Source organism: Cygnus atratus, chromosome 2 (assembly GCF_013377495.2).
Source record: "Cygnus atratus isolate AKBS03 ecotype Queensland, Australia chromosome 2, CAtr_DNAZoo_HiC_assembly, whole genome shotgun sequence".
Lineage (NCBI taxonomy): Eukaryota > Metazoa > Chordata > Aves > Anseriformes > Anatidae > Cygnus > Cygnus atratus.
In genome coordinates, this window is record NC_066363.1 from 97065642 (window position 1) to 97076065 (window position 10424).

Sequence of the window (10424 nt, forward strand, 5' to 3'; positions counted from 1 at the left end):
GGGACATGTGAAATGAGAAGGCTTTGAAGTATTTAAAGGAGGCTTCAAATACTTGTCTAAGTGCATGTGGGGACAAACTGATACGCTCAACATCACAAAACAGTTTTCTGTCCTCGTTCCTAGGCGTCCAGTTTGGGTCTCAAGTGCCAAAGCCAGATGCTTAATGAATAATTCACAGGCTGCTCATCTGCAGTGATTTATCATTTTCTTCTAAGCACTGAACAGTTTAAAGTGTTTCATGAAACTTAAGGGAAAGCTGAAGTCAACAACTGCTCTGCAGCTTGCTAAAAAATGTGGCTATCCACCTCACTCACAGCTCTGAAATGCTTTAGATTCATGTTCTTGTGCAACACGAGCCCCGGCCTCCACGGTGTGCATCAGGACTGTTAGAAATAAATTGCGAGTTACACGGGCCTGACACGGTATTTAACAAAAGACCGTATTTGCTCCCTTGAAACAGCCACCTCTCAGAAAGCCTGCCTCCTGCACAAAGGCACGTAGCCCGTGCATCCCTCCAAAGGTCAGGGAAAGCAAACCTAGAAGGTGGGTAATTGCAAAAGCGGTTCTGTGAAGGCGCTCTTATCTCCTGGACAGGAGGCGGGTGCCAAGACGCCAGGGCAGTGAGCTAAAGCAGGCTCAGGGAGGATGCGAATTCCCGGAGCCTCGCGACGCAGACGTGCCAGAGGAATTCCTGCCTCCCTGCACCGGCGGCCCGAGGGAGGAGAGCACCAGGCACGATTTGCACAAAGGTTCCCACCCGCCAAATTTTTTATTTTTTATTTTTCCAAGACTGGGAGCATAGGGAAAAAGAAGCTCTACGTTTTAAAAGGGCTTTTGGGTTACCCTGCTTTGGTATGGGCCACCCTTTTAAATCCAAAAGCAACCTTCCCGTTCTGAAATGAAATCTGATCTGGCAGACATTTCAGTGCCAGAGCCTCTTTTCTGTTGACTCCAGAGGATTTAAGGAGATTTTTTTTTTGACCAACATTGCTGTTAATTTCAAATAGGCACTTGGCCTAATATTTTTTTTTCCTGAGATTGAAGTTACCCAATTTCGCCTACTCCAGTACTTTCTGTGCATGCTCTCACTGAAGCTGTGTTCATGAAATACTTTAATGCCCTTTGTTACATGTTGGCAAAGGCTGGTGTTTTGCTCCGTAGACGTATGCAAGCACGTAACTAACTCTCAGCCCATCTCTCCTTGACTTTGTTGGGACATCCAGCCTCTGCTGAGCGGAGCTTTATTGCATGCCTGAGGCAAAAGGCTTCATCCTTTGCCCGGTGATGGACTTGCACCAATGTGTCGAAGAGGCTTGGAGTCACCCATCACCAAGCACACTGCAAGCTTGTGAACTGGGCTCTGTGGGGCAGCTCCAGCTCAGGCAGCGCAGCGTGGGAAGAAAGGGTGGGCAGAAACCTAGGGAAGTGGGAAGTTTCCTACTCAGAAGAAGGTGCACTTGTTGCAGGTGATGCCTGTCCTTGTGCGTAAGGATAAAAGACAATTTTGGAGTTTCTGACACCTGGTAAAACTTACTGAGCGAATGGAGAACCCAGCACAGAGGAGCTGGGAGACCCTGAGTATCACCTGGATCCACTGAACCCTGAGCAGAAGATATCCAAGAGCTTCCAAAGCAGCAAAACTTCTCCATAAAGACCAGACGAAGACATAGCTCTTCTGAAATCACAGGTTGTGTGTAATCCCTCCACATACACTGGTATTTCCACTGTTTTATTCATCTAGAAATAACAAAAGGAGTCAGAGCTTGCCCGGAGTTAGGTGGCAAGCACTGTCTGACCAAAGTCCACATTTCTGAATTGTAAAAGGCTGTAATTGTAAAATTTCTGAATTGAGGCAGGCTGCATGTCAAAATAGATGAAATTAAATCCTCATTTGTGGTAGTGTCCTAACCTCCCGCCCCCCCCCCAGTTTTGTGTCTCCATTTCCACGTCCCGGATCCAGCTGATTTGGGATTGCAGGAGGGGAGAGCCGCGAGCAGCATTGCCCTGCCCAGCCATCACCCTGGGGGCTCGCCATGTCTCAGCTGCTGTTACTCCTTCTTTTGCCCTCCTGAATGCATTAATTGCTTTGCACGCCCAAGGACTGCTCTTTTAATCAACTGCAGTTTCGTCAGCTGTGTGATATTTCTCAGCCAGCTGGAAATGCTGGGTTTCTCTCGCGTTTGCCACAATGGGATGGGAGAAGGGAGCGAGCCACAAATCAAGCAGCAAAACACACGAGAGCCGAACGCGCCGTGATACACAGCCATCTCCTGCCAAGTGGATGAAACACGAGCGCTCTGCTCCCAATTTGACGTCCCTGATTGTTAGAGTCAGGATAAAATACGGACTTAAAGCATTTGCACAACAGCCATCAGGCTGTAATGAGATTTCTATCCTGTGGTCTCTTGGATATTTTAGACTGCCAGGCCCAACAGTTTGCAGCATATGGTTTAGATTTATGCTTTACATGCATCAGACTCAGGGCATACATCTGGAAGGATGCATGTAGAGTGGATACAGGTGGGCTGTTGGGGAAAAATCTTCAGTGTCTCAAACATTAGTGTTTTCTTTTATTTATTTATTTGTTTGTTTGTTTTTTCTTTCCTGTACCCCACCTAAAAGCACACATGTAGGGTCATACCTAATTTCTGTCCCTGGAAAGGTTACAGTAACTATTAAACTATGACTTTGCCCTCCTCAGTGTTCTTAAAACAACCCACAGGAAAAATACTAGAATTAAACATAAGAAAACCTAAATGCTGGGATGTTTACTTCAAACATATGTGCCAGAATTATGTTTATCCGTGAATGAAATCCAAATATTACTATGCACCTGGAATAATAGAAAAAAACAGGAGTACTCTAGCCATGACCTCTAGCAACTGCAGATTTAAAAAGTAGAGTTTTGCAGTTTACTACCGAATTTGACAAATTTGGGATAAAGAAGGATAAACTGTTGCTGACACATGGGGAATCCCTTTTAGCCAGTTACCTTCTGGCTTCTGCAGGAGCAGAGTCTGGTGCTAAACTGGTGCATAAACCATATAACACAGCGACAGCATGATGTTCATCCCTTGCAGCTCCACCACTGGGGGTGTTTCAATGTTGTTTCAAGCCAAATGCATGGCTCTCGAGTCCCAGGTCTGAGCAAACAGTTGTTAGTGACTGCTGTGAATAGATCCTGAAATCTTCCTTGGACCCTCTTTCTTCCCTTTGTGAGTTACCATTGGGGAAAGCCAAGAAGGGGGAACACATGCAGCTCAGAATCTCCCTGTGGTTATTCCTGGAGCTCCTTGAGCTGCAGCTTGCTCTTACACATGATGCTAACAGTCTTTGCAGGGATGAACAAAATACCATGAGGAGGAAGCTGGTGGGTCAGCACTGGCACTGATTTTAGTACAGCTAGTAACTAGCATTTTAGTCTTTTCAGTTTTAATTTGCAAGCAGTAGACACACATAGTCCCCTCGGTGGCTCTGCAAAAGGCTTCAGAGTCCAGCACTGAGGATCTTCAAGAGTCCTAAAGTTAGCCAGAGAGGGAGACTAATCCCTCTATAATTATATATATATAATTATATACATAATTATATATATAATTAAAATAACTAAATTATTTATTTACGAAAGGGCTTTGGAAAAGTATGTATTTGATGCTGTTGAGAAGTGGGAACCATGACAGGGATGCAAAGAAAGTAATATGAGCCCAGAGGGGAGCTGCTAGGAGTTTAGACAAAGCTGAATATTTGGATATGCATATGAGCTGAGTAAAAGGCTGTGCAGAAAGTCAGTGTGAATTAGATACTGCCAGCATCTGAGGACACAAAAGGAGGGAGCAGCACGCCAAAGGTGGTGGATAAGCTGTAAGCTTATGGGATGAGCTGAATGGCACTGGTGTCTGTGGTAAGCAAGTGGGCAGGTACCGGGGCGACTCCGGGAGAATCAGTATCACACCTTGCTGCGGAACATGTTTATTCAGAAACCATTAAATGAGAGTGCAGAGTGGCTGACCCCTGCAGATTAGCTCACTGTTTATAGAAACCTCTCACATCCTTTAAAACCTTCACCTTTCTGTCTCGTTTCTCTCTTTAATCACTATAACTGACTGAGTCAGTATTTCTCCAGGTCACTGACCCAAAGACAGCATCACTACAAAGGATAATGTAGAACCTTGTGGAGGACATCGGGGCTTTACACCACCTCTGCTCTGAGAGATCATCTGATAGCCACATCAGTATGTCAGAGAAAGTGAGCCTTAGTCAAGAAAGTGGCTGCAGATTTAATTCAGAGGATGCTCATGCCTGTGACATGGTCAGGTTGAGTGTCTATGGCCTGGGGCCCCTTCCTTTGCTTATTCTTGGTGTCTTGTATCCATGGTAAAACACCTGCTATTGGCTATCTCATGACTTACTTGCATTTTCTACTATGTGGCTCTGTAATATTTTTTAGGGTGTGCATTTTCAGAATTTTGGCTCCACATGAGGATCTGGGGACTTCTATGTGTGTTTTTGTTCTGGGAATGACTTTTCTGGCCTCGGTGAACACACTGCACAGGCTTAAGGCAAGCTATAAAGCAAAGCAACAACCCCTTTCCTGGAAATGCTTTGCTTGACATGCTGTTGATAGACAACCTCCGAGGAGGCAGTAACAGCTGTCGTCTTTGAATTGAATGCCTAGGATGTTTAAAAACCTAAGTAAGTTGCTTCTATTGAGAGGTGCTGGACAGACAATGTCCCTTCTCTTGTCAGAAGGTGCTAAATATAAATTTCAGAGCCTGCCCTGAAGGCTCCAAATTTGGCCAATGTAGTTGCTGTCTCGCAGGGTCCGATCCCGCAGGCTGCTACACAAAATGGGACGAAAAGCACTCTCACAGTCCATGCTGTGTCCCTTTTGAGGGGCATGTATGGCTGAGAGCAGAGCTGGGCCACCAGGCGGTGAGGGAAATGGCTTGCCTGGAGGCGATACCAGCTCACCACAGCCTCTGCCCCTACAGGGCGAGCCTCCCTCTGCCTGCTCGAAGCCCAAGACAAATTTCACGTAATTTCAGTTGATGAGCTAACCGTTCCTCATCGAGGGCCAACTGGAGTTACTCATTTTAACTCCAATTACCTCGGGCTAAAAGCACACACATGGCTGATGAGCCACATGGAGCGCTGACCAGTTTGCGTGCCTGGAGCCCGGCCTGCTGCTCCAGCACATGCCTTGGGACAAGGCTGGAACCTGCTCTCCTGGGAAGCTCCAGCATGAAACATCGTGAATATTGGATATTAGGAAGAACTTCTTTACCAAAAGGGTTGTTAGGCATTGGAATGGGCTGCCCAGGGAAGTGATTGAGTCACCATCCCTGGAGGTCTTTAAAAGACATTTAGATGTTGAGCTTAGTGATATGGTTTAGTGGAGGACTTGTTAGTGTTAGGTCAGAGGCTGGACTAGGTGATCTTGGAGGTCTCTTCCAACCTAGACGATTCTGTGTTATTCTGTGTCTGCGTGATATGAATCCGGCCACGTCCCCTCCTAAACACCTCACTGCTACCTAGATTTGGATAAATACCCTTACCGAGATTTCTCACTGCTCATCCTGCAGGGCACTTTCAGGAAAAGCTTGGCTCACACAGAACACCTGCTAGCTGTACCCAAGGCCTTCCTCTGGCTCCCTAATACCAAACACAATGCTATTCAGCTTAAAGAGGTGCTACCAGCTGAATGAGCCCCATTTATCCCTGAACATGACTTTAAGAAGAGTGACAGAGAGGACAGCTGTGGTCTGAGACAAGCTTAGGGTGGCTCAGCAGTCAGGTTGTTGGTGGCAGCTGGGTGAAATCAACTGCTAATCCATATAGATGACATACTGATGCTTTACAAAACAAACAAACAAACAAAAAAATCTCATCAGGTGAGCTTTGTTTCCCTCTGTCTTTTCCTGCTGTAAAGTGCTGTTGAACAGGACACAATCAGTGTCTGCTTTTTAGCAGGAAGCATTTGTGTAGTTTTATGTTTAGAATGGGAGTGTTTTGAGATGAGGCCTGGGAGTTGCCTCCAAATAATTACCATTGCTTTTTTAATGAAATATATCATTTGACTCCCTCTTTAAATAACAGAACTGCCTTACATAACCAATTATTAAAGCTTGCAAGCCTTCCTCAGGCCCATAGATGGCATATTCTAACTATTTGTGCTCTGCAAAGCCAGCAGTGGGATGGAGAGCAGAACAACCTAAAAAGCAAATTAAAACTGAAATGTTTTTTTCATAGGGCAAAGGAGAACAGGAGGGTTTATTTTCCCCAAGCCCAGAGACAGAGCAGTGAGGACTGCAGAGAAGATTCAGGAAACGCCCATGGTAGAATCCCACCGGCTACTGCTGCTCTAATGATAGACAGGAAAAGCAACGCAATGGCACAAAGCATTTATGTTTTCTCAAAAACAAAAGCAGACTGAAAAATGTGGTACAAAATGTAATGCAGGTGGGAATCACAAAAAAGCTCACCACAGATGAATCCTGAAGGAAAAAAAAAATCTGCTCCATGGCAGCTGTACAGCACTGCAATGGTACATGCCACGCTGGGTCAGCTTTTAAAGGCTTTTCAAATGTCACACTGGTGGGTGGCATTCCCAGGCAAGAAGACAACAGTAGGGAAAGAGAATGGACCAGGGTTCAAGTCCATTTGCTGAGCTAGCAATCAGAAAGTCTGAATAAGATACAAGGTGGGCAAGACAAAGTATTGTCCAGCTTTGACCCTTCTGGGCATTTTGTCTTGGGCTTCCTGTACCAAAATCTAATCCAGGACATTGCATAAAACTAAAGTTGTGTCTTCCTCTCTCACCTCTTCAAGATATTTACTGACGTCGTCACCTTACACAGCAAATTTCTTCCAAAGGCATCCTCTGAGCACAGCAAAATAGCAATGCCTGCAAGATCTGGCTGTTGACCAAGAGAAATTCAGGTATTGAGAATTTGTGTGAACCAGCAGGGGTAGCCAGAATCCATATAAAGGGTAAGGGAGTTTTGGATAAATAGTGAAGTCCTTTGGGACTTTGTTAAGGATGAGCATGCTGGTTTGCATGAAGAGAAGAAGAAAGAGACATTGTGCTTTTTAGAGCATTTTACAAGCAGACCAAAATATGGGCCTGCTGTGACCATCAGTGTTGAGTTCTGTTACTGAAAGGCTCGTATGAAAACATAAAGAACAACACAAGCCAGCACACCGCATCTTTCAGCAGGGACAACCCGTTAGGGAGGATGCTCAGAGCTTTTCTAATTACCTGTGTGCCAATCACAGAAGCCAAATCATTCCTAGCTCAGCAAAAACGACGCTCAAAGCTGTTACACATTTTGCTGTACCATAGGAAGGAACAATGCTTGCTGGCATCCCTGGTGGGACAGATATCAATGCCCCCAGACACACAAGCGCAGCCCCAGCAGCACCTACAGCAAGGTGTGATCCCCCAGCAGATGGCTGGGTGGCCACAACCCAGGAGCAGACCCAGTGACAAATGTATCTGACGTTTTAAATGCACTCCATGCCACTTGCTGCTGCATAGGCTGGTTAGGCTAGAGTGTGAATAGCCCTTTGTCTCCATCCCTGAAAAAATACAGCAAAAATCAACCGACATGCTTCTTCAGAGAAGATGCTGTGTGATGTGTGAGGGGAGGGCTCAGCGGCATGTCATTTTAGTAACCCTGTGGTATGCTGATGAGTCAACTTTTGTTGAGGATTGTTGCACGTTTTTGTGGATTTTGGCACCTTCTGAACTGTAAACAGAAGAAAAAAATACTTCTCACAGGCCAAAGTTTGCTGTTGCAGGGTTAGAGGTACCTTCATAATCTAAACTGTGATCCATCTGGAAATCTGCAGCAAAGCTCACCAAAAGCTGATAAAATAAACAGTGGATGAAGAGAATTTATATTGGAAATTATCTCAATAACAGTAATAGTAAAGCAGGCCACGTGCAAGGGTGCCGAGCAGTCATCAGAAATTGTTCCAATGATCCTCAAATAACAAAGACTTATTCTTCTTTGTTTTTGCAACACATGCAATGGTGAGTTTCACAGTGTCCTTGAAACTTGCCAAGAATGGGGAAAAAAAGAAAGGAAAACTACGGAAATAGAGGGGAGTGTATTGAAAATACAGGATGACAGAGGGTAGAGAAATGCCTAATCAGCTTTGATGTGGAGCAGATGTACCCTGCATTCCACAGGCAAACACAACACCGAGGCCTCTCAGAAAACAGCGAGGAGGGAAACTCCTGGTTCTGCATAAAAGCTAATGGGAGACATCTCAGGAATTAGGATGTGCAGCAAAAATATTTCTAACAACACCCCCACACATCCCAAAATGTTCCTATCTAAGGAGGGAAGGTAAAAACGGGCAGAACTAGATTTACACTCTTGGGTACATGGCAGCATTTTTCCAAACTACTCCTGGATTCAGGCACTTTGCAAAGTGCCCTATGCTACCCTCAATCTGGGGATGTTTGCTCTGCCTCCTAGAGATAAAGCTAGTGTGTCATATTTAATACATTACATGAAAGTGTCCAATTAACATGATATGCAAATAAGGAAATTATCTAATTTTGATATATTGCACTAGCAGAAAATGCAAGACAAAGGCACAAGCAGTGACAATTTACATTATTAGTTCAATTTTTTTTTTTTCTAATAACAGATGATCCTTTCAAGATGTTAAGTCATAGGAGTACTCAGAAAGGGTTGGTGGAGAGGAAGATTCACAGATTGCTTGCTATCATCAGCCCACACTGGAAAGCCAGTGGAGCCTTTTCCATTATTCCAGTCTGCAGAGCACAGATCTGGCCTTGCAAGAAATTAATGGCAGAAGCAGCATTGACTCCAACAGAACTGGCGTTTAACCTTTTGGACCATTTGGCTTTATTAGAAGCATGTCAAAGGCTTAAATTGCTGGTGAGGAAATGAGAGGCTTTTCCTTGTGGTTGTGCCTCTAGAAGCATGCTGAAGTGTATATATGTGTGTTATAAAGTGCACTTACTGAGCAATTGAGTATATGTGCATATACAAATATACGTAAAGATAATATATTTTGAGAAAGTGTACAATACAATTTGAGAAATGCACTTTGAGGTGCATTTTCTTCCATCAGTCAGAATATTAATAATTTTTTAAAAGAGGAAAAATGCCCCACTGAATTAGATGAATAGAAAAACTCAAATCCCAAAACTTTGCATTACTTTTTTTTTTTTTCCAGACAGTAGTGACCTTTTCAGAGAATGAGCTTTGTACCATGCATTATTTTTTTTCTAACACTTATATGGTTGAAAGTTAGAAGAACTCATCATCTTTCCAGTGAAAATACTCTTCCCTTACTTTGGTCTAGTCTGTTCAATATGAAGAAATAAAATTACTGAGATTAATGATGAAGCATGTTATGTTTTTTTGTTGTTGTTGTTGTGTTTTTTTTCTTCCTGCACTATTCAATCATTTTATTGGATGTGATAAATAACAGTTAAAATAGAAATCAAAACATAAGAGAATGATAAGAATAAGAATAGCTTCTGAGGATACATACAGGCAACCAAAATGCTCCCTACAGCATTTGGGGCTCCAGCATAATGTGCTGTTGCCTTTCCAGCCCTGTATTTCAAGGAGTTCCACAGGACCTGAGGTTTTGCAAGCTGGATTTTTTGGCCAGTCAGGGCTCACAAGAGAGAAGGCTTGAAGAATCAAGCGATCAAGGACAGGGAGTCATGTGAGAAGGGCTACAAGAGCACAGTTAAGGTTTAAGCTGAAATAAAGCCTGCCTTATGGCAGCAAGCAAAGCCCTCTGTTTTATTTCATCTATGCTGGGGTATACACAGCAAGAAGTCCTTCAAAGTCCCCAGTGCCTGAATGAAATTGATTGAAGTGGAAAAAAAAAAAAAGTCAGGTATTAAAAGGCCTGAAAGCAAGGTAATTGCTTCCAGATGTTTTAAAATTGCTTTCAGAAATGAATAATCAAATCCTTCATAAGCAAGACACAATAGCAGAGGCACAAACAGTCACGAATATTTATGAAGAACTCTGTGGAGGGCACCTTTTCTTTCAACAGGGGCATAAAAGCCTGAACAGCCAACAGCATCCAAAATCTGTGTTTTGGACGGTGGCTTGCTGTAGGCTTTCAGATTGGCAGCCAGTTAAGTAGAAAGGATTGACATGCTAATTACAAATGAACACAGCCATGACAAGTGTTGTAGGCCACAAGTATTTCAGACCTTAATTAAACATGATAAGAGATACAAAGACTTGGTTTATTGAACCAACAGCATGGGGCCACCGCCTGCCACTCATCTTTGTATGTGGTCTTATAATAAACAGAAAGGTGAACTTAGAGCCTTATTTCCCTTTTGACTGATTTAGCACAGTGAATATTTTGTGTTATTTAACTTTATTTCAAAATTTGGAATTTGTTAGTTCAGCCTG